General features: G+C 38.3%; 1 protein-coding gene across 4 annotated transcripts in view; it reads right to left on the bottom strand.

Annotated features, from left to right (window-relative positions):
* cntn4 (contactin 4) overlaps positions 1 to 16,457 on the bottom strand; it is a 158,689-nt gene extending 142,232 nt beyond the window's left edge. Inside the window, exon 1 of one of the 4 annotated variants that reach the window (XM_084424928.1) lies at positions 16,202 to 16,457. The gene's annotated coding sequence lies outside the window, so the exon portion shown is untranslated. Of the gene's footprint in view, positions 1 to 16,110 lie in introns of all 4 variants that reach the window. The other 3 variants (XM_084424927.1, XM_084424926.1, XM_084424929.1) reach the window with 3 other exon arrangements.
* Between the last annotated feature and the right edge of the window lie 4,013 nt (positions 16,458 to 20,470).

The following is a 20,470-nucleotide window of genomic DNA, read 5'->3' as shown; positions in this document are numbered from 1 at the left end:
GTCAAGAACATGTAACACTGCAACACACTCTTGTAAAGAAACCTCCCCGTAGTGAGTTTCATACTACACAAAAAAGATGGTAATGGGATTACAAGTGAGACATTGATTTATACAACAATTTAATAAATAAAAAGCTTATATTGAGTAACTTCTATTAAAGACACAATATTGCTCCATGTTACTGTTCCATCAACGAAAATAGTTCCAAACAAAGCCTGTATAAAACCTTTGCACATCTGTAAACAAAACACCTTAATGAATCAGTGTTTTTGAACTGAGTGAATGATTCAAGGACTCACTCATAAAGAGTCTCGTTTCGTTCCTGAAAAAATCCCTACCACTAATACAGATCGACAGTCTGTCTGGAAGATAAGCAACTGTTGTATAATATAAAACTAATAAAACACGTAAGTCTGAACAACGTCTTGTAATTCAAACACATCATAATTTCTTAAACTGTCAGCACGAGACTGCCGCAAATGCTGCCACACTTTTCTTTAAATTCCAAAATTGCCTTGTTGTAATTATCTTACATTCCATTCTTAAAGGTATGAATTGATATATATATTATTATATATTATAATATAATTGACTAATATGACTATAAAGATAACTATAACTATATTAGCGTCAACACCAATGTTCATCAATGTTTTATCATTTAGAAGCTGAAAAATAATCATTTTAAAAGTAATTCCAGTGATTTTTGTTATAGGCCTAGTTGTGGTGTGAACTTCCCTATTCCCAAATAATTGGAACGATTGTTAAAACACTATAGTTATAGTACTTGGTGAGAACGGTCCTTAACAGTGTAATTCCTATAGAGCTATTATCTATTGTCTAATGGCACCATGGTGTTCTTTCTGCAAATCATAACACACTTGCAATCAATGTCATTTGCGTGGGTGTTCAAAATTATCATGGTCAAAAACAGCTCAAAAATAAAATCATGCAAGGTTTAGTTTTTTTTTGTCTTCGAGGTGCCTTGGAGGGGGTCGTGCATTTCCTTTTTCTTTCTTTTTTTTCTTTCTATTTTCAAAGTGGGTATACGTTGATAAATACATTTTTCCTTGATCTTTTGACATATAAGAAGTCATTGTACTATAAAAATATCATGTAAGTTTCAGAACTCAAAACTTCCTTGTTAGTCCAAAAACAGCTGTTATTGAAACCAAAATGACTTGTTTCGGATTTTGTCACATTATGACATCACAGTGCGACGAAAGACCGCCTCTGCAGAAGAGGATCAACGCCTACTTCTACATCATTGCCTCTTAAGCCCCGCCCACCAATTCACGCATGTAGAACACGTAGAGAATGCTTCTTTTGTTATCGTTTTGATCGTTTCTAATCCCTTGGCTGTAATCCAGTGAGTGACATCTTCTGGTTTGTCATCAGTAAGACATTACAACCCGTTTAATTTTATTTAAAACACGACAAATAAAATTACAATGTATACTTTCTTCACTTTATCGAATAGGATGAACTATAAATAGCATATAAGAACGACAGCGTGACAAACAATGGAAAATTTATTCAGAATTCTATTTTTGCTTTGAAAAACGCAAGACGCGGTGGAATGGGGAAAAAAACGCAAAACGCAATATGTAACGAGACATTTTTCAACATCGAAAGTTTTCAAAACAATTCCACACATGTATGGCGGGGGCGCTGAGTAATTATTTTAATATGCAAAACTGTTACCCAATCATAGCAGTTGGCGTTTACTTCCAAGTCTTGAATACGACATGCCTATCAAAACGGAGTGTTCGAAAAAGAGGGTCAAAACAGGATAGAAAATAACTTCTAAATTGGGATGTTTTTTTTGACGTAAAAATCTTGATAACAATATAAGTGGACCTCAGAGAACATTATTAAATAAAACAAAAAATGCAGTTCATGACTCCTTTAAGTGACATTCCTCCATCTTTCATGCTTTTTTTGGGCCAGAAAATCCCTCTCTCTAAACCAGAGTGGAGCCCAGGGTGCTGAAAGTCAGGCATGCATTGGTGCATCAATGACAAGCACTCAGACAGATGGGTGAGGGAACGCATAGGCATAAAAAAGTCACCGCTACTTCATGGAGCTTCAGGCAATGGGTGATATAAAGAGAGTGGCTTAAAATGTCTTCTTATGGCTTGCAACGCAAAGCCGCACAAAAGTCTTTCTGCTGCCTCTCTCTGAAGCTGAGCTCTTTGTGTTGGATGTAACCTTCATGGCTGAGCCACTCTGTCTTTGCCAATCTCGTTACAATGTAGGGAGCAGAATAGGATTCGCAGTCAAAGGTTCATTGAGATCTGCCTGTTTTTCACTTTTCTACACAGTCTCTGTCAGTCTGCCTTACTCTCTTTAAATACTAAATAAAAGCACTATTTATACTCTCTTAATGTCATTATGAAGTCAAAACGGACCATATTCACTTTTTTAATGTAGGTTCCTTGTCAATTCATCGCTTTACATGATTCCAATACTAATTACTTTGGAGCTGCAAGAGCATTACACCATGACAATGCTGATTTGGACACTAAAAAACATTTACTATAAATAAAAGAAAATGTAAGCTAGATGGGTCTCAAAATATGTACACAGTTTATTTTGCAGTTTATGGAGAAATATGTATTTTTATCCAGACGGTGTGTAGTTACAGTAATAGAGGTTATAGCTATCCTAACCAGTCAAACCTTGACCCCTTGGACTTCATAATCTTTAATCTTTAATCATCCCTGTTCCCTCTCCACAAACTAAACCGACTGTGTGCCCGCTGGCTTGAATTTTTGCACTTTGTATGACGAATATTGATGAGGCCATGGTTGAGTTTGGTATGTAACACCTGCTATATAGGTTAATGCTAATTAAAATCATTAAATGTCATGCTATGCTATATTTACTGAAAAACAGTGGTAAACATTTTAAATGTTTTACATAAAATAAGGTTTCAAAATCCTTGAAGTATAATCAGTCAAGTATCATGCATGTTCATGCATCAGGATATTATTCTGATTTCAAAAATGAATGGGAAGTGACCGTGGGGTGTAAGCATAAAATCACAGTAGACCTTACATTTGCTTCTTAAATGCACATTACTGGTCTTATTGTGCATTATTCATCTGTGCATGTCCTTCCAAAGAAAATAAACACCTATTTTCATATATATTTTGCATAATTATAACATGCTCCAACTCTGCCTTTCAGCAGTCTTTACTAATCCCTCTTCATTTGTTTGCATCTCCTCCTAACTAGCAGGCTTCATTTTTGGTATGTAACACTTGCTTTTTACTATCCAATCATTTCCTCCTGAAATGTTTTTTTTTCTCATTGTCAATGTCTGGAAAAATATTCAAAGATAGAAGAAATGGGTTTAATTAGTAAATTTGTCAAATTACAGAGGTAAAATGGATTGTGAACGTTATTTCATGGATATAAATTAGGGCTGTCGCGATAACCGCAATATTGTAGTACCGCGCTACTGACAAGCCAACCGCAGAGGAATTCAAGTAACCACAGCAACCGCGATATTCGCGTTTTCTTTTTTCATAAGGCTATACCCTTCTTGTTTTGAACTTGTTTTGCATTTACATTTACATTTATTCATTTAGCTGACGCTTTTATCCAAAGCGACTTACAATTGCTATATATGTCAGAGGTCGCACGCCTCTGGAGCAACTAGGGGTTAAGTGTCTTGCTCAGGGACACAATGGTGTCTCACAGTGGATTCGAACCCAGGTCTCTCACACCAAAGGCATGTGTCTTATCCATTGCGCCACCACCACCTAGTATTGCATGTGTATTGAATGTTAAATAAGTTAATAATGATAATAAGACGTGGTGATCATGGTTTTATCATGGTGATTTGTACAGAGGCTTCGTGGATTTGCACTTAAAGGAGCTGTATGCAAGAAATGTATTTCAATTAATCATAAAATGGCCCTGATATGTCACTAGACATTAAGAAATCATGTTAATTTCAAATACTTATATCACTGACAACACTAGTCCGGCCAGGATATTGTCATTTAAAAAGTGAAGTTGCAGCCCTCAACTGATGTTGATGTTGTCATGTTGTGTTTTGGCCTGATGCTCCACCCTCCACCTATCTACCAATCACGAAGTCAGTAGTGTTTCGGCATCCGGGTTGCCAGCTCAGCTCTAGTTACCACAGCTGCAGCTACAAACGTTCGTGCTGGATCCTGCAGCCTATCTGGCAACCTCGAGTCAGGGGGGAGGGGGAGGGGATACACCGCTCTACAGTAATTTGAAAGTGATTGCAGTACCAGTTTTGGCCACAATCTTACATACAGCTCCTTTAAGCCTAAACAGACAGTGAATGAGAGAGATCGACTGAGCACTTGCGATTACCTGCGTCTGTCTTTGGTCAAGTCATTTTCGTGAAAAGGAAAGTTAAATATTTGTCCTGTCATCCTTTTAACGTTTAAAATAAAGGGTATTTACCATGAATGGCATCAGCGAGAGCGCTGGTCAGCATCCACAGCGCGAGGAACTCGCGGTCGCTGGAAACAAAACTCAGTGAGTCACGCACTGAATCAATGCCATTTGTCTCTATTAAGTGAAGCTTCAGCGTTATACCCATGCGAGGCATTGCTGGTCAGCTGAGCCTTGAAAAGTGGAGCTCAAAGTAAAAAATAATTAACCTTGTTTCATTACTATCTTTTAAACGTGTTGTTGAATGAATGGTTTAATGACTCACTCAAAGACAGTCCGTTGCCGTAACAACTGCGCGCTGAGTGACAGGCTTTCAATGCGCAGAGACGCTGTTTAGTTTCGGTTTATTGGTTACTGAAAATGTACTCGTTTTTGTGCATGCTGACCACATCGTGACACTTATTTATATAGCAACAAATAAATATAAATAAATCAAAATAAATTAATAAATGCGGTAAAACCGCATATCGCGCTATAGGGCTTGGGCGTCGTGACGTCATTACTTGGCATGGCAGCCATGTTGATGGCCTCGCAAATGTAAACATACAGCAAGTCGAACGAGGAGAAGCAGAGTTGGGAGAAAGAAAAGAAAGAAAAAAGATGTTAAAGTCCCGAAAAGGATGTGGAATTTACCGGGATACGTTAAATAGGGAAGCCAGCGACCGGTATGTGGACAAAATCGGCAAAAAAGTGTAGTTAGTAGCTGTCAACCCTCTCGTTTTTTCCGGGTTTCTCACGTATTTGAGCTCTTTTCCCGCTGTCTTCCCGTTTTAGTATTTTCCTATAAAATATCCCGAAAATGAAAATTTCAACATTCATCTTTCTGTTGCTATCCCTCTGCTGACAGCAAAAATTCGTACTACAAAACTGCTGCATTAACTAAGCGAGTTGTGAAGCTAGGTCTAACGTGACTTTGCTTACAGATTGGTGTGAAATCGTGCTCTCACAACAACCATGCTGTTATCTTAAAAAAGGCCAATATCACGCTGAGGTTGCCTTCAAGTAAGCAAAACGATGCTTTGAAAACATCTGTTTCGCTGGAAGGGCAAGGGGGTAGCAACAGGACAATAGTACAGAGACTGACAGGTCCGATGGAAGGGCTAACGTTAATGTTTTTAGAGTAAGTTATTAAAATACGGGATATTTTACAGGAAAATGTGTCCACATACCGGTCCCTGGCTTCCCTATTTAACGTATCCCGGTAAATTCCACATCCTTTTTGGGATTTTAACATCTTTTTTCTTTCTTTTCTTTCTCCCAACTCTGCTTCTCCTCGTTCGATCTGCTGTATGTTTACATTCGTGAGGCCATCAACATGGCCGCCACGTCCCAGAATGCAACGCGGCGCCCAAGCCCTATTGAGCCACTCAAAATTACTGCAAGGGAAAATCCCTCACCGCGACAGCCCTAATATAAATGGACAAATATTAAAATTGCAACACCACATCTATAAAATAAAAGAATGCCATGTTAATTAAAGCACAAAGAAATACTGCACCAAAGTCACATATTCGACAGTTCTGCAAGATTTATAAGAAGTAGCTGGGAGTGTGAAATTGCAGTCAGTGTGCCTTAAGCTTTACTACCAAACAAGATCTTACATCGACAGCTGACAAATGCCCAAGGCTGTGAGTTCTGGTGCACTGGACACTCTTTGCCATAGCAGTATCTTTAGGCTGACAACAATAAATCCACCATTAATACGCTGTCCACAGAAACCGTGCTTAGCACCAGATCTCCAGAAATTAGTGATAAGAAATAAACAATTATTCAGTTTAACAAATGAAACCTTGCCCTATAAGTGAGGTCACAGAATACAGTACCGACATCAATACAGGATTAAATAAGGGCTAGAATCAATTAGGCTTTTTTTTTAAGCCAGTTTACTTAAAAAGCATTTGACTTGAAAGCACAGAAGCCCTGTTATCACTGTTATCACTACCTCTAGGCGAAATGCTAAATATTTAGCATGTAACGTCTCTGATTAATGATACTTCCATTTGCAAGCACCTTGTTAGGCTCCAATAAAAACATTGACACATTGCAGATGCTTTATTTGAATTTAAATGTACTAATACTTAATAATCTACAGTACTTGACATCTCATTTAAAGGGATAACTTAGTTCACCCAAAAATGAAAATTCTTTCAGTAATTACTCACCCTCATGTTGTTCCAAGCCTTACGGGGCTTTCGTTCATCTTCGGAACACAAATTAAGATATTTTTGATGAAATCTGAGCGCTGCGTTGTTACACTACGTGAATTTATTCAGGCCCAGACAGATGAAAATGAATAGTTGAATAAAGTCGTTATTTTTGTTGTTTTTTTGCGCACAAAAAGTATTCTCGTCGCTTGATAAACTTATGGTTGAGCCACTGTAGTCACTTGGACTATTTTCACGATGTCTTTACTCACTTTCTGGGTTTGCAAGTTTCCATCCCATAGAAGCCTATGGAGGAGTGATCCAGCTCTCAGATTTCATCAAAAATATCTTAATTTGTGTTCCGAAGATGAGCGAAAGTCTTACGAGGTTGGAACAACATGAGGGTGAGTAATTACTGACATAATTATGTAAATGTCACCACTTTGATAAATATGCTTAATCTGATTCATATCTGTTCATGATAGTTAAACATTCAATACTTTTAGCAACGTTTTTTATTTAAGGATTCAAATTTGAGATGTTTTTTAAAAAGAAAGAGCACTGAAATAGTTAATATTTGTTTAATGTTACTCCTCCAGCCTTGCAACAATGGTTTACTGATTCTACTCTGCTCAAATTGCAGCTCGCTGCCCCATAAAGGCTTTTGCTATGGTCCTGTATTACAGCCTAAGCCAAATTACAGCCTGAGCCTTGAACAATAATGGCATCAACAACATAACACCACCACCATTACATCACCATTATGGCAGGAACAATACAAATTCTTGTGCCTCTCCAACTATTTAGCACAGCGCCTGTGATGAGCTGGATTAGCCAATGACTCGACAGAGCCACCCTTGTTTCTGGGTGATGTGTACCATCCAGACTGTGTTAACCAATAGAGAGGCCCAATATTTGATGAGGAATATATTTTTACTGTGTACTATAAATATATAATGCAACTTTAAGAACTCAAAGCTTTCCATAAATGTCCAAAAATGATCAATGCCTATAAGGTGATTAGAAATAGTGTAAGGAAACAGTAGCTATGTTTCCATCCACACGTTTTTATCCGAATTAAGTGATATCGAATGAAAAATGCCTTATGGAAACAGTAAAATTCGATTGAATTTCATGAATATCGACTCAAATGAAATACGTTCGGTCTCATCGGATTTGATCTTTGATTGATATACGGCTTATGCGATAAACGCTGATGGAAACGTTATTTGCCGCATATCGTCGGGCATTTACGTGCATCTGCATCATCATAGCAATGTGTTGATAGCGTCGTTGTTTTCTTATTATAGCTTGATATGTCGCTATCAGCTGGCACATAAGCACTATTACAACTTGTGCAATATTGATCATTTGTTGGTAGATGGCGCGATCCATTTTGTCTAGCAAAACTTTGTTCGCAAATGTTTGCTTGAATGATGTGCGATTCCAGTGCGAAAATGAACAGAAACACCTTAAAATGTCTCAAATCAATTCGAAATACCAATTTGATCGCAAAACAGCATGTGACGTCATTACGCACAGGTTTTTATTCGCTTTAAAGCCGTTGGATGGAAACACACGTTCAGTTTTTTTACCGAACTTCAGATAATTCGATTGACAAGTGGATGGAAACTTAGCTAGAGACAGAAGTTCAACTTTTAGACCTCAAAACTTGAAAAGACAAGTTGATTGAAGGTGAAAAATCATGGCAGTTGATTAGGACCCATTGACTTCCATAGTATTGAAAACAAAATAGTATGGAAGTCAATGGTGCCCATCAACTGTTACCAACATTCTTCAACATATCTTCTTTTGTGTATAGCAGAAGTAAGAAACTCATACAGGTTCGGAAAACCTTGAGGGTGAGTAAATGATGACAGAATTTTATTTTTGGGTGAACTATCTTTAAGTGCAAGATGTGCAGCACCAATCTGCCATAACATTATAATGAGAACACTATTGTATAGAATATTGGTGAATTTTTGTCCGTGTTTCAGTGCATTGTTATGGGAAGAGTGGATCCACAATGGGAGTAACACATTCTGGCTAGCACGTAACAGTTAAAGTTCACTTGCATTTTCGTCCTTTTGTGCGCATACAAGTTGTAATGTTACATGTATCTAGAATATCTGATTCATCTCATATAGGATGTGTAATATAGAACGGGATTCAGTTTACTGGTGTTTATTCACACTTCAGCATCACCTCATGCAGCTATTCCTTTTAGATGATCCTTTTTTGAAAACAGTGAAGTATTATTGATAATCTAGCAGTTATTTTTCTAATCATATTTTTTATTTTGATACATATTTTCATGTCAGAGTGTTTTAATTAAAGCATTTTCATTATTGTCATGGCGGACACACCCCGCCCCTTCCTGCCCCCTACACATGCCCCGCCCCCTAGTACTCGAGTACTCGTTTTTAAGACCTTCAGAACTCAAAATGAAAAATGGACAAAAATTCCCATCCATATACAGTATGTAACTAACATACCATCTGCAACGTTAACACATGCTGTAGCCTAAGCCTACTGAAACATTTGGACAGGAAGTGCTCATATTTGTGCTCATTTTGAAAAGGGCACTTGTTATATAAATGCTACTTGGTCTTGATATGCACACTTGCTTTCTGCAGGATAGTGGCCTACATTCTCCAAGTATCACTCCATCATTTCCTCCCTCAGAGACAATGCATCTTTAAAATGTCATTTTTGCACAGCTTGTCTAAATTGTGGGTTTTAGAAAACTCGAGCCCTGGATCCCAATTTGACAAAGACATTTTCAGTAGCCTTCCGTCAGCTTGTCAAATCAAGATCAACCGCTGATTCATTATCACGGTCAAACCATAACTCACATCAAGGCGACTTATCTGACCAGATAAGATGAGATGACAGTCAATCCAACATGGTAATATAATTCAAAGCTTTTTTTATAGGGAGATAATCGCTTTGCTACTTCTCAAACCTGGGCCATTGGGAGATGATTATATTGTGAATTGCCTCAGGCCTTCGGGACATATTTTAAAGAGCTAAAAATTTGGTATTTGGAGTAAAAGTGTAAAATAAGTCTCTCAGCCTGACTTTTCACCCTCTTTTTCTCTGCATGCTCACATGTTTTTCGTTATCTGAATATGCTCTGAATGTACTCATTCACCCCAGTCCCACAGGGCAAAGATGGGAAAATGTTGTTCTCGGTTCAGAACTTATATTGCCACATTATGCATTTCTCCTTATATGGACTTGTTTTTCTCTTTGTCTTACATTTCTATATAATGAGATGTGGTCAATCATTGCAAAGAATAAAGCTTAAGAAGTTTGGGGAATGGAGACTCTTTCCATGGGCCCATGCATTCTTGAATGAAATTGGGACTAAGAATATTGTGGTGGCACAGAGAAATACAGTTATAATCTAATCTAACAAAAAGGTTCCCCATTTCTATCACTGGTAAGACATGAGGGCCTGGATTTTGCTTCGGCGCAACAATTTGTTAGAAGTGCACAGGAAATTGGAGTAATCTCTCATACCTGAGAAGTCGTGTGAGGACACACAATGACACGGGTATCGTTTAACCAAAGAAGACAGTGAGGTCTACGTAATTTATAGTAGTACTACCCTCTAAACACACATTCCTGCCTTCTTCAAGGTGAAAATGTGAAATGTACATTGGAAGTATACCTCACAAGCAAAATCATCATACCAAGAATATATCTGGGCCAAATCAGTTACTAACCAATATTAGTGTTTTTTTTATATATATTTTTTTATTGGATATTTATTGGCTAATATTGGCTAGAAAAAAAGAAATGGTGTAACATTTCAAAACGTTTAATATGGTTACGCCACAGACCAAAAAAAGACTTTCGGTGTGTAAAGACAAATTACATCATGCCTGGTTAAGATATGGTGTAATGGAACATAAAAAATAAATAAAATAAAAATAAAACATTTTAATGAAAAAGAAAATTATGGGACAATTATAGTGTTTTAGGCACTGGGAAAAATATTATGTAACATCATAAGTGGACCTCAAGGAAAAAATGCACAATAAAAAAAAGATCCAATATAGCTCCTTTAATGTTTTTTTTATTGTAAAAACCATGCACCAGCATAACCACTTAACCAGTTTTCTATCTTTTAAGACAGATTACATCATGATCGCTCTCAGAAGCACGCATACACTCAAGTTTTATCATCTAACCAAACTTTAATCTCAGTCAGTAGGCTATATTCCTCATGGACAGAAGCCACTTGTTTGTTTTTCCAAAACATAAAGTAGTAGTATGTTTTTAGCACCATCTGAATTCCCAAGAAAATTGTCTTAGATTTCTCATAAGCACTTCAAAACACACCCATGTGGTTTGGCACGATGCACTTTGCAGATTAAACAATTTGCCCGACACGGCCATCATTAAAGCACATCATATACAACGTCTCTATCTGACATCTTAAGTTTACAAGAGGGAAGAACAACCAGGGAGCACATTAAAGGTAAATAATAAAACCGGAATCACAGCGCCAACAGTTCCATAACTGCCTTATCATGTTATGCTCCGCTAATGAAACCCACAATTACCCATATTCCCAAAGGAATATGTTGCACCCTGATTGCATAAGAAACAACAGACAATAATAGGTCTGTAACACATTTAGAAATGGCAGATATGGGATACAGTTCAGTGAATCTGAACTAATTCAGACCCACAGCTTATTAGAGACAGATGTGTTGGTTATTAAACTCAAACCAATTTTCCCCTTCTTTTTATGTGCTTAGATAAATAACGATGCACCAACAGTTTTTATATATTTATCCTTGGTAAATAAATACCTTGGTAATCATAGTATATCAAAAGTATCACAAGAAAGTGTATTTATAAGAATGATTTTTTGAGGCTGTAAATCCCAAAAGAAAACAAAAAACATAATTGTAATGTGTCTGTAACACTGAAATCTGAAATAAGAGCTGCTCACAAGTCCATTCACATAACTGGACATTAAGGCATGATAAAAAAGGCACAATGGCGATGTTATTAAAATGAATGATAGCTCTGTTTGTGGCCAGTCTACTTGCAATCATGTTTGAGGATCATTACATGAAGCCAAGGAGCTTTAAAATACAGCTCGGAGACATTAAGTGGTAGTGATGATAGCAGCAGAATAAAAGAAAAGCACTGCTTTAAAGGGAACTTTTTTTAAACACGCTGAATACTGAATGTACCCTCACTCAATATTTAGCATATTTGCCCAAACAATAGCTTTAGTCCGACAGTACAAAATACTGTATTTTACAACAATTCCTTTAGACAGGAAACTTGGAACTGGGGATAAAAAAAAAGAAAACTGTACTACACTGATTCTGCCCCTCCACTACTCTTAACCTTACATTTTCACCTGTCTTCAAAAATCACTCCGTTTCTTCAAGGCAATTTCTCACAAAACACTCTTTTTGAGGGTTTTTTGTTAACTCTGATCCCAGTAACAATACAGCTTTGCTTTGTTCGGTTACGGTCCTGAACCCTTAAAAAAGTGTTTCTGCTCTTAAAAAAGTGCAATGGTGTGAAAGAGACATCTACACTATTATACGCTGCTGTCAGCTTCCCTCAACTTCAAGCCAACATGGAATAAAACATGATGTGTTAAAACAAAAGGGAGGCTTCCTTTTCCCAGTAGCGTTTATGTCTTCAGTTTAGCCTTTTAGCCATCAATGCAAAGCACTGGGAACACTATTAATAATCTACTAGACCCATTGCTTCCTGTGAAGGGTGCGCAAGTGCATTCAATACACCTTTTTCACACACTCTCGAGAGGTATCTGAGATATAACAATTTCCATCACCAGAGGGATTGTTTTTCCTAATTGACAGCCATCTCAGATCCATTAGTACACTGCTGTCAGTATACAAGGCTTTGATCTGTGATGTCAGCTGGATCAATTTCTATGCTTGGCAAATATGCAAATAATTCCGTAAGAAGAGATGTGTCAAAGGCACTCAGCATATGCTTGCGCTAAGACACTGGCTGTCTCTCGATAAAGAGAAAAAAGGGGGTGGAAGAGAGCGAGAGCGAGAAAAAGAAACAGACTTTGAGATTCCACAACGGCTGGATGGGGAGGGAGAAAAAAAAAAAATCATCTTAATACGACACAAGAGGCTTACAAGTCTCAGCATGCGCACGGGCGAAAGAAGCATCATGGGCCCACAGCCTCTCTGTGCATAACAATGTTTTGAAAAATTGCACGTCGCTGTTTGCTTTTAAAAACCCACAGAGTGCAGAGCAGAAAGGAGAGTCTCTTACTGGAGGCGCAAGGCGGATGACACAGAGCATTTGTCTTTATTTGCAGGGCTTCACCCTGGCTTACCGCACGGTCCGCTGGGAGAGGAGAGCCCCTAGATTAGATGCTAACGGACTTCTCAGGACACTGTCCAAAATGCTATTTTGCCAGGCATGAGAGTGGCCAGCTGTGTCTCGCCCACATGTAAATTAACTTGAATTCCCAATGACGGCTTTGTTGCTTTTTAACACGGGCTGCCCACTGAATTTGCTCTATGTAAACATAAAAGTTGGACTCGCTTAGAAGGATACAGTAACAACGGCGAGATCCCGAGGGACTCTGCATTTCCCTGAAGGGAGCAACATGGTGTAAGTCTCCTAGCAAAACATGACGAGAAATACCAGACGAAGCAAAACATATTTTAAAGGACTAGTTCATCCAAAAAAATCATGTTGTTCCAAACCAAACACAAAAGAAGATATTTCAAACTTTTTTTAAAAAATATCTTCTTTTGTCACAGAATAAGAAAAAAGATTAACTTTTTCTTTTTAAACTACATGAGGTTGAATTAATGACAGAATTATCATTTTTAGTTGACCTATCCCTTTAACTAACAAGCTTTTTAATATGGAACCCATCTCATTCTTCCTGTAAAAGCTTAAGTTTTCATTATAACTTCTATTCTTTTTTTATTATTTCACAAGTTTCATCAGAGTGATCACAATCCCTGCTAACACTCTTTGCAAGAAAGTTACAACTAATGTCACCATGTTTTACTTATTAGTCGCCTTCACATGTCTGTTGCCAATGAAGTGAAAATGAAGTGTAAAATGAAAATGACCTGTTAAATTAAAACTCTTCAGCCCTGACCTGCACGCAGATACCTCTCATTTCAGTTACTTTTCTTAGAAAGGACTAGGAAAGTATACATTATATAGAAGTGGCCTTCCTGTAACATTTTCTCAATGCTTCCCCCAGCAGAAACCATCCATTAAAATTTTTATGAAATGCAACCACCCCAGAATCTTTTTAATGTCACTTGCACTACATCACTTCTGACAGCCCGCCACACTTACCATAAGAACACATTCACTCTCTCTCTCTTACTTTCGTCTTGATAACGCTTGCTATTTGTGACCGTGTAGTATATCAAAAAGGACATCCAAAACGACTTCAGCTGTTCGCCAAAACATTATTATCCAAAACAATAATTATGCACCATATTCTCCTATCAGCAGTGTTTTGACATTAAATGTTAGCCTGATTTATACCAATCTCATTTGCATGCATGTATGCAATCACACTGAATTTGTCTCTAATGTATTATGACATGAACATAAACAAAGGTTGCTTTGAAAGAAAAGCCAGGAAGCTCTGTGAGCGAAAGATAATCATACAACATGCCCTGCATTGTTATAGCCTGACCAGTGATTAACATTAAATATGATCCATATAAAACCTCATCTGCTTGGCCACCAGACGAGATGAGATTGTACTTAACGCAAGGAGCTCCAGTCTGTGATGCTGAGCGACAGATGCTAGATAAGTCTGTCAATCCAACCACATATATAGATGTGGTCTATAACTTCTATAACTAAAGATCGCTGATCTTTGCCTACAGAACCCCGACACCAAATAGTGAGCCCAATAGTGACTAAATTAATAAATAAATCAAATAAGCAGCAAAATATAAGGAATGTATGACTTTTAGCGTGATGCAGCGAATAAATCCTTCACGGGAAATAAATAAATATATTGTGAGTGGTTTATGGGGTTTGTGGACAGCAATAATCAGTAAATCCGGCCGGATTAAGCGATGGAGGGACAGTGAGAGCGGATTAATAAACATCTGCAGAGGCACTAGTCTCCAACATAACGCTCTCTAACCGAATCAAACCCAGAGCATATCAGATCATTAACCCCAGCGCAACATGTCTCAAAGCATCGGTAATGCAGACCCGTCCTGACGTTAATGCGCTCTGTACACAACCCCAACGACAGCTGTTTCAGTAAGTAAGATCAATTCGAGCAAGGTTTGAAAAGTCAACAGTGATGATGACTTTCACTGCAAACATCAAGATGCTTGTCACTCTCACTTGGTTAAAAACAAACATATTTATATGGAGAGAGAGAGAGAGAGAGAGAGAGAGAGAGAGGAAATAAAATGTAATGAACATAACGTGTATATATATATAAATAATATATATACATAGGAAGAACAGCAAAATACAGGTGAAAAGTCACGTGATATGAGGCTGTGACTCCACGTGATTGGCTTATCACGCTGTCAACTGGATAATGAAATCGTAACAGGTGCACAAATCAGCCTGAATGTGTCAAACTAGTGAAAATGGATAGACTCATTAGACAGTAAACAACTGATCCACTCACACTTGTGTCATGAACTTGAAATGACTTGGAACACAAAATGATCTGTGAGTTTTTTCGCGAATAAATTAAAGGTACACCTCTGTGCCTGCCTGCATAACGACACCTGCAGTGGTTACTGAGGATCTGATGAATAATGATCCCAAACAAGGTCACTTTAATACCGATAATACCAATACAACAGTTTGCACTGCTAAAATTGTACAAAGTATTCTTGCTACTGCACTATTAAAATGACTTTTGAAGCAATGCAAAACTTTTAAAAATGCCATTCATGAGACTTTTATGCATGTAAACACGGTACATAAAAAAATTTATAATACAATAATAATAATAATAGTGAATAATTTTTATAGCAATGTTTTCTTGTTAATAATGTAAGGTAAATGATGTTCCATTAACCACATGTACATTAAATAACAATTATAACAATTGCAGTGAGAGACGAGACTAGACAGACAGATAGATAGATAGATAGATAGATAGATAGATAGATAGATAGATAGATACTGTGAGTCCAACTAATGCTGATGAAACTATTCAATTGCTACTGCTAGTAGCTATATAATAGTCATTCCAACTAGTCATTTTGATCACTACTGTTTTCCCAACTAGATATAATACTACTATTCTAGTGATATTTTTACTACTACGCCTTCTACCACTAGCACTACTACAAACAACAGTAATAAACTGATCTTTAGTGTTTTGGTTGTATATCGCATACATAGAAATCTTTGAAAATGAACGGAGAGACGTCTGAGCAGTCGTCAAAGTGAGGATGTGTCCCTTATCGAAGTAAATGACTAAAGAAAATAGCCTATGTCGCTAACCAAAAACACATGACGAAACGTGCATCGGCATACTCACTCTCCACAAATGTTTGAAGTGCAGATAGAAAAGCAATGTAAACCCGAGTTCAGTATGATGGAGCGATGCACAGCTGATAAGACGCACTTACTGTGGCACATCGAGTCTCTTCCCTTCCTTAGAGTGATGCGGGCTCACTGCGAGACTCTCACTGAACCGAGCATCCAAATAAAACGGACAGGGTCTCCAAAAAGTGCTGCTTAATGTCAGAATATGTGAGTGCCAGCGTTCAGCTGGAGATATCGCGCTATCCACACACGGTCCCCGCTGATTCCTGCATTAGATCAACATGAGCCCGCGCGCTGTTCGTGTGGCACGGGGTGGGCACCTCCCACATACTGTACTGTGCTGGAGGGCTCCCAAAGAGTCACACAAATCACATCATCTTTGTGTCACGAAGGGTTGAGGCTTTGACATCAGGGATACGAGGACACAGCTGAAATGGCAGAAACGTAAATTTGCAGTAAAATATGTCCATGGATTATTCATTTTGCTTTCAAGTGGGTGGGATGCTTTGGGTGCACTGTACAGAGAATAAAAATACTGTAAAAATGTTAGTAATTAGAACAACTACAACAAAGAGCAATTTCATTACAGATATTGTAAAAATAATATTTTAAAATATCATAATGTCATTGTAGTGTAAAATATTGTGAAATAAGAACTATAAAAAAACTTGAGAACATGTATATTCAGCAAGGCAAAATGTATACTTAAATGGTAAAATATTATTAAAATTGTTTGCAAAAAAATAAAATAGGTTTAATAGGGTAGCCTAACAATAAAAAGTGCTGCTGTTACTAAGGATTATTTTCTACATCTGCCCTTAAACTCAAATGTAGATTTAGATGATTAATTAGATAACATTTTTGACTTTAACAAACCACATACTTTAGACATTACCACATTTGTTATCACCTAAAAATATTAGTCATAATAAAAAAATATTAAATAAAAGGCATTTTTAAAGCTGATTTAATTTGTATGATTACATGCTATACTTCAACCTGGAGACCCCAATAATGTGTAAACGTAATGATAGTAATTTTCAGAAATGAACCTACCTCTTACCTTTGGTCATATTCTTTTATTTTGTTTGTCTGACCCAAATCCCAGAACACCGGAATTATTAAAGCTTTAACTCACAAAGCAGGCATGCACCTTTCAGAAATAACACTTTTATCCAATAGACTCGAGTAACACTGTTTCTCTTTCGGCCCAATTTGACTCCAGCAAAAACACTAGAAGAATGCAATCAAACAAATCCAGACAATAGCAGAAAAGTATCTCCCACACATTGAACTGCATTTTACTGAATATGTGGAGTTTCTAGAACCCTAGTAGCTACTGTAACATTTTCATGGATGATACTGCATCAAGTTAAAACATTGTTATAATTAGTTCTGATAACATTAGTCATGGAATATCTACCTGATACATTTTAAGCATGCCTTTTAAGACCCCAGCATTCAGCATGAAAAGAAAAAAGAGTGGTTTTGCAAGGAACACGAGAGCTCATCACAGAACACAGTTGCCAAATACAATCTAAGAGAAACCCTTATGAAGCAGTTGCATTAGCTGATAAATTATGTATGTCTTTTAATGAGATCGCATTGTTCTATATGTCATGATTGGAGTATAGACTCCCCCGCCTCCTCTCCTCAATACTATCACATTTTCCTCAATTAAGTTGGATCAGAAGACTGATCTATCCAGGCACCCGCGCCAGGGGGGTTATAAGCTGTTCAGTAAGTGTCTTGATCAATGTTAGGGGCTTATTGACATGCTTAACTCCCGATGGCACCCTCTGTCTGCTGTGACAGAACGGCAAGGTGGGGAGCGTGACATGTTTTGACACTGGTGTGACAGGGTTGTTAGGTGCATGTCTGTGTGTGTGTTGCTGTGTAACTATGGCTGCTTTGCATATGTTCATACAACTCAAAGGCAGGGGAAAAGGCTGCAGCACACAAACAGTGCAATTTCTCATGCACAGCTGCTTGAGAAATAGGTCTACAATGAATCCATCTTCCTTAGCACTCACATCCTCATAGAGGGAGGCAGATTGTATTCACGTCGACTATTAGAGGACACACTACGACCATAGGTGCACTGGTTGTGTGTTTAAGACCGGTGAAGTTTTAATGTTTTAAGCTTCCAATTTGTGAGACTGTCAGGGAGGGAAATCAATCGTTTTTTATTAGATACGTAACCTCATGTCCACACAGAAGGTGCTAATCCACTAGGTGGCACAAGCTAACAAGCCTGTTGTCAAACACAGGTTTTTCAAATCAGGATAAACTGGTGACATTAGACTGTTTGGGGGAAAATATAGTGCTACTGATAGCTGCCGCATTAATTTTAGGCGGCCACTTTATTTTTTTATTTACATAATTACTGTGGCACTTTGTATTGCATACCAATCTCAGGATTACACTGCAAGCAACTACATTAAACAGATCCAGGCCCCTCTACAAATGAATTCCACCTTTGATCCCTTAAAATTTTCATTATCCACACATAAGCCCTAATTATAGTAAGTGGGATTGGAGAAAATCTTCTCCTTTAAAAATAGTCAATTGAAAGGCGATAATTAAAAGAGAAGTAAATTGAATTCCTGATGGGATTAACTTGCAGGAAAGACAGCGCGGAGGAGAGCAACAGCCTTGAAGGGAGAACGGCGAACAGCAGCTTCTCCACTGTCTTTGTGCACTCAGACATATTTGCTGACTTCTCATGCTGCATATAAAATCGCTAAATCACTACAAGATAAAAAAGAATGTCTGCAGCCAAGTTGACGGCGTAAATGTGAACAAAAGAAAATATGCACATTTTTTACAAATCTACAGTCACTTTTTCAAGATGAACTGTGCAATTTCTGGGCCTTATAGTGGAATTGCAAAATTATGATTTTTTTTTCAAACAGGCTTCCAGAACAAATCTTTCTGACATATCAGAACATATCTGCCTGATCCACGTTGGACAAGAAGGTTTTTAGACTTTATGTGTGTCGTAGGTATCGGCCAGGAAGGCCATTTTGTTGTAACCCTCTTCCTGCACTGCATGCCTAGTCCTTCAGCCCTGTCTTCACTGCCTCACATCAGCCCTTCGCCTCCTCCTATACTGCCTGTTCTATGCATCGTGGATTCACCTTGGGCTTATAGTTCGTCCGCTTAGCCTGGGAGTGTCGATCCCATAGCTCCAAACAGACCCCTGCCAGTTGGCTCCACCTTTGCTCCTCGCTCCCTCGGCTTCACCTGGGAGCGTCGTCCTCACGGCTTCACCTTCCCTCTGGCTTCACCTCAGTCCTCGTTACACGGCTCCGCCTCAGTCACCCTGACTTCACTTTGGCTGCTCGTCCCCGCGGCTCCGGCTTGGTCTTCTCCGTCATCCGCTCTTCCTCAGTCAGTTGTCCCCCTGGTTCCACCTGGCAAGGCTCCACCATGGCTCCTCCCTCCCTCGACTCCACCATGGGCCTGCATTCTGGTTCTCCTGTTGGGGATACTCCCTGGCTCCTGCAGCCTTCGTCTCCACTTTGGATCCTTCCACTGTCAATTTCACCCTGGCTAACCCCTCCTCTGGGAGACCCAGCTCAGTCTGCACTCCCTCCCTCCCTCATCTGTTGTACTGTTTTTTATGTTTTAAGATGCAAGGCTGCGCCACCTTGACTAAAATAAACAAAACACTCAGAACACTCAAAATTAAAAACAGAACAGCCAGTATACACGGACAAACATTGGGATATCGGGAAACCTGTTTGTAAACTGTCACTTTTTTTTTTGCAATGCTGAAATTACGTACACACATGCATTCAAAAAAGTTAGTCAGGGTCACTTGACACTAACTGAAATCTTTCACATCGGGTGGTAACCATAGCAACAGTAGGCCACTTCAACATTTGCTATTCATATTAGCTTCAGGGGGTCAGCCCTATGTTCCCACAGCCCTATGTTCCCACATTTCTAAGATTTTTTTTTTTTTTTTACGATTTGTCTAAACCCCAGTTATGGGCAGGTTTAGGGGTGGGGTCAGGGGTAGGCCATTTGTGGGAACATTGTCTAAACCCCAGTTACGGGTAGGTTTATGGGTGGGGTCAGGGGTAGGCCATTTGTGGGAACATAGGGCTGTGGGAACATAGGCATGATCCCAGATTCAGAACACTGACAGAACATAATTTATCACTTTGTTGTAGATTTAAATATTGCAAACATATCACAGACTAAATAACTGCTGCTTTTCTGAACTTTCTATTCATCAAAGAATTCTGAAAAAAGTTGAACAGTTTCCACAAAAATATTAAGCAGCACAACACTGATAAAAATATTAAATGTTTCTGGAGCACCAAATCAGCATATTAGAATGA

The sequence above is a fragment of the Rutilus rutilus genome (assembly GCF_951802725.1).
Source record: "Rutilus rutilus genome assembly, chromosome: 12".
Classification (NCBI taxonomy): Eukaryota; Metazoa; Chordata; class Actinopteri; order Cypriniformes; family Leuciscidae; genus Rutilus; species Rutilus rutilus.
Note: the sequence above shows the minus strand (reverse complement) of the source record. Positions and strands in the feature narration are given on the sequence as shown.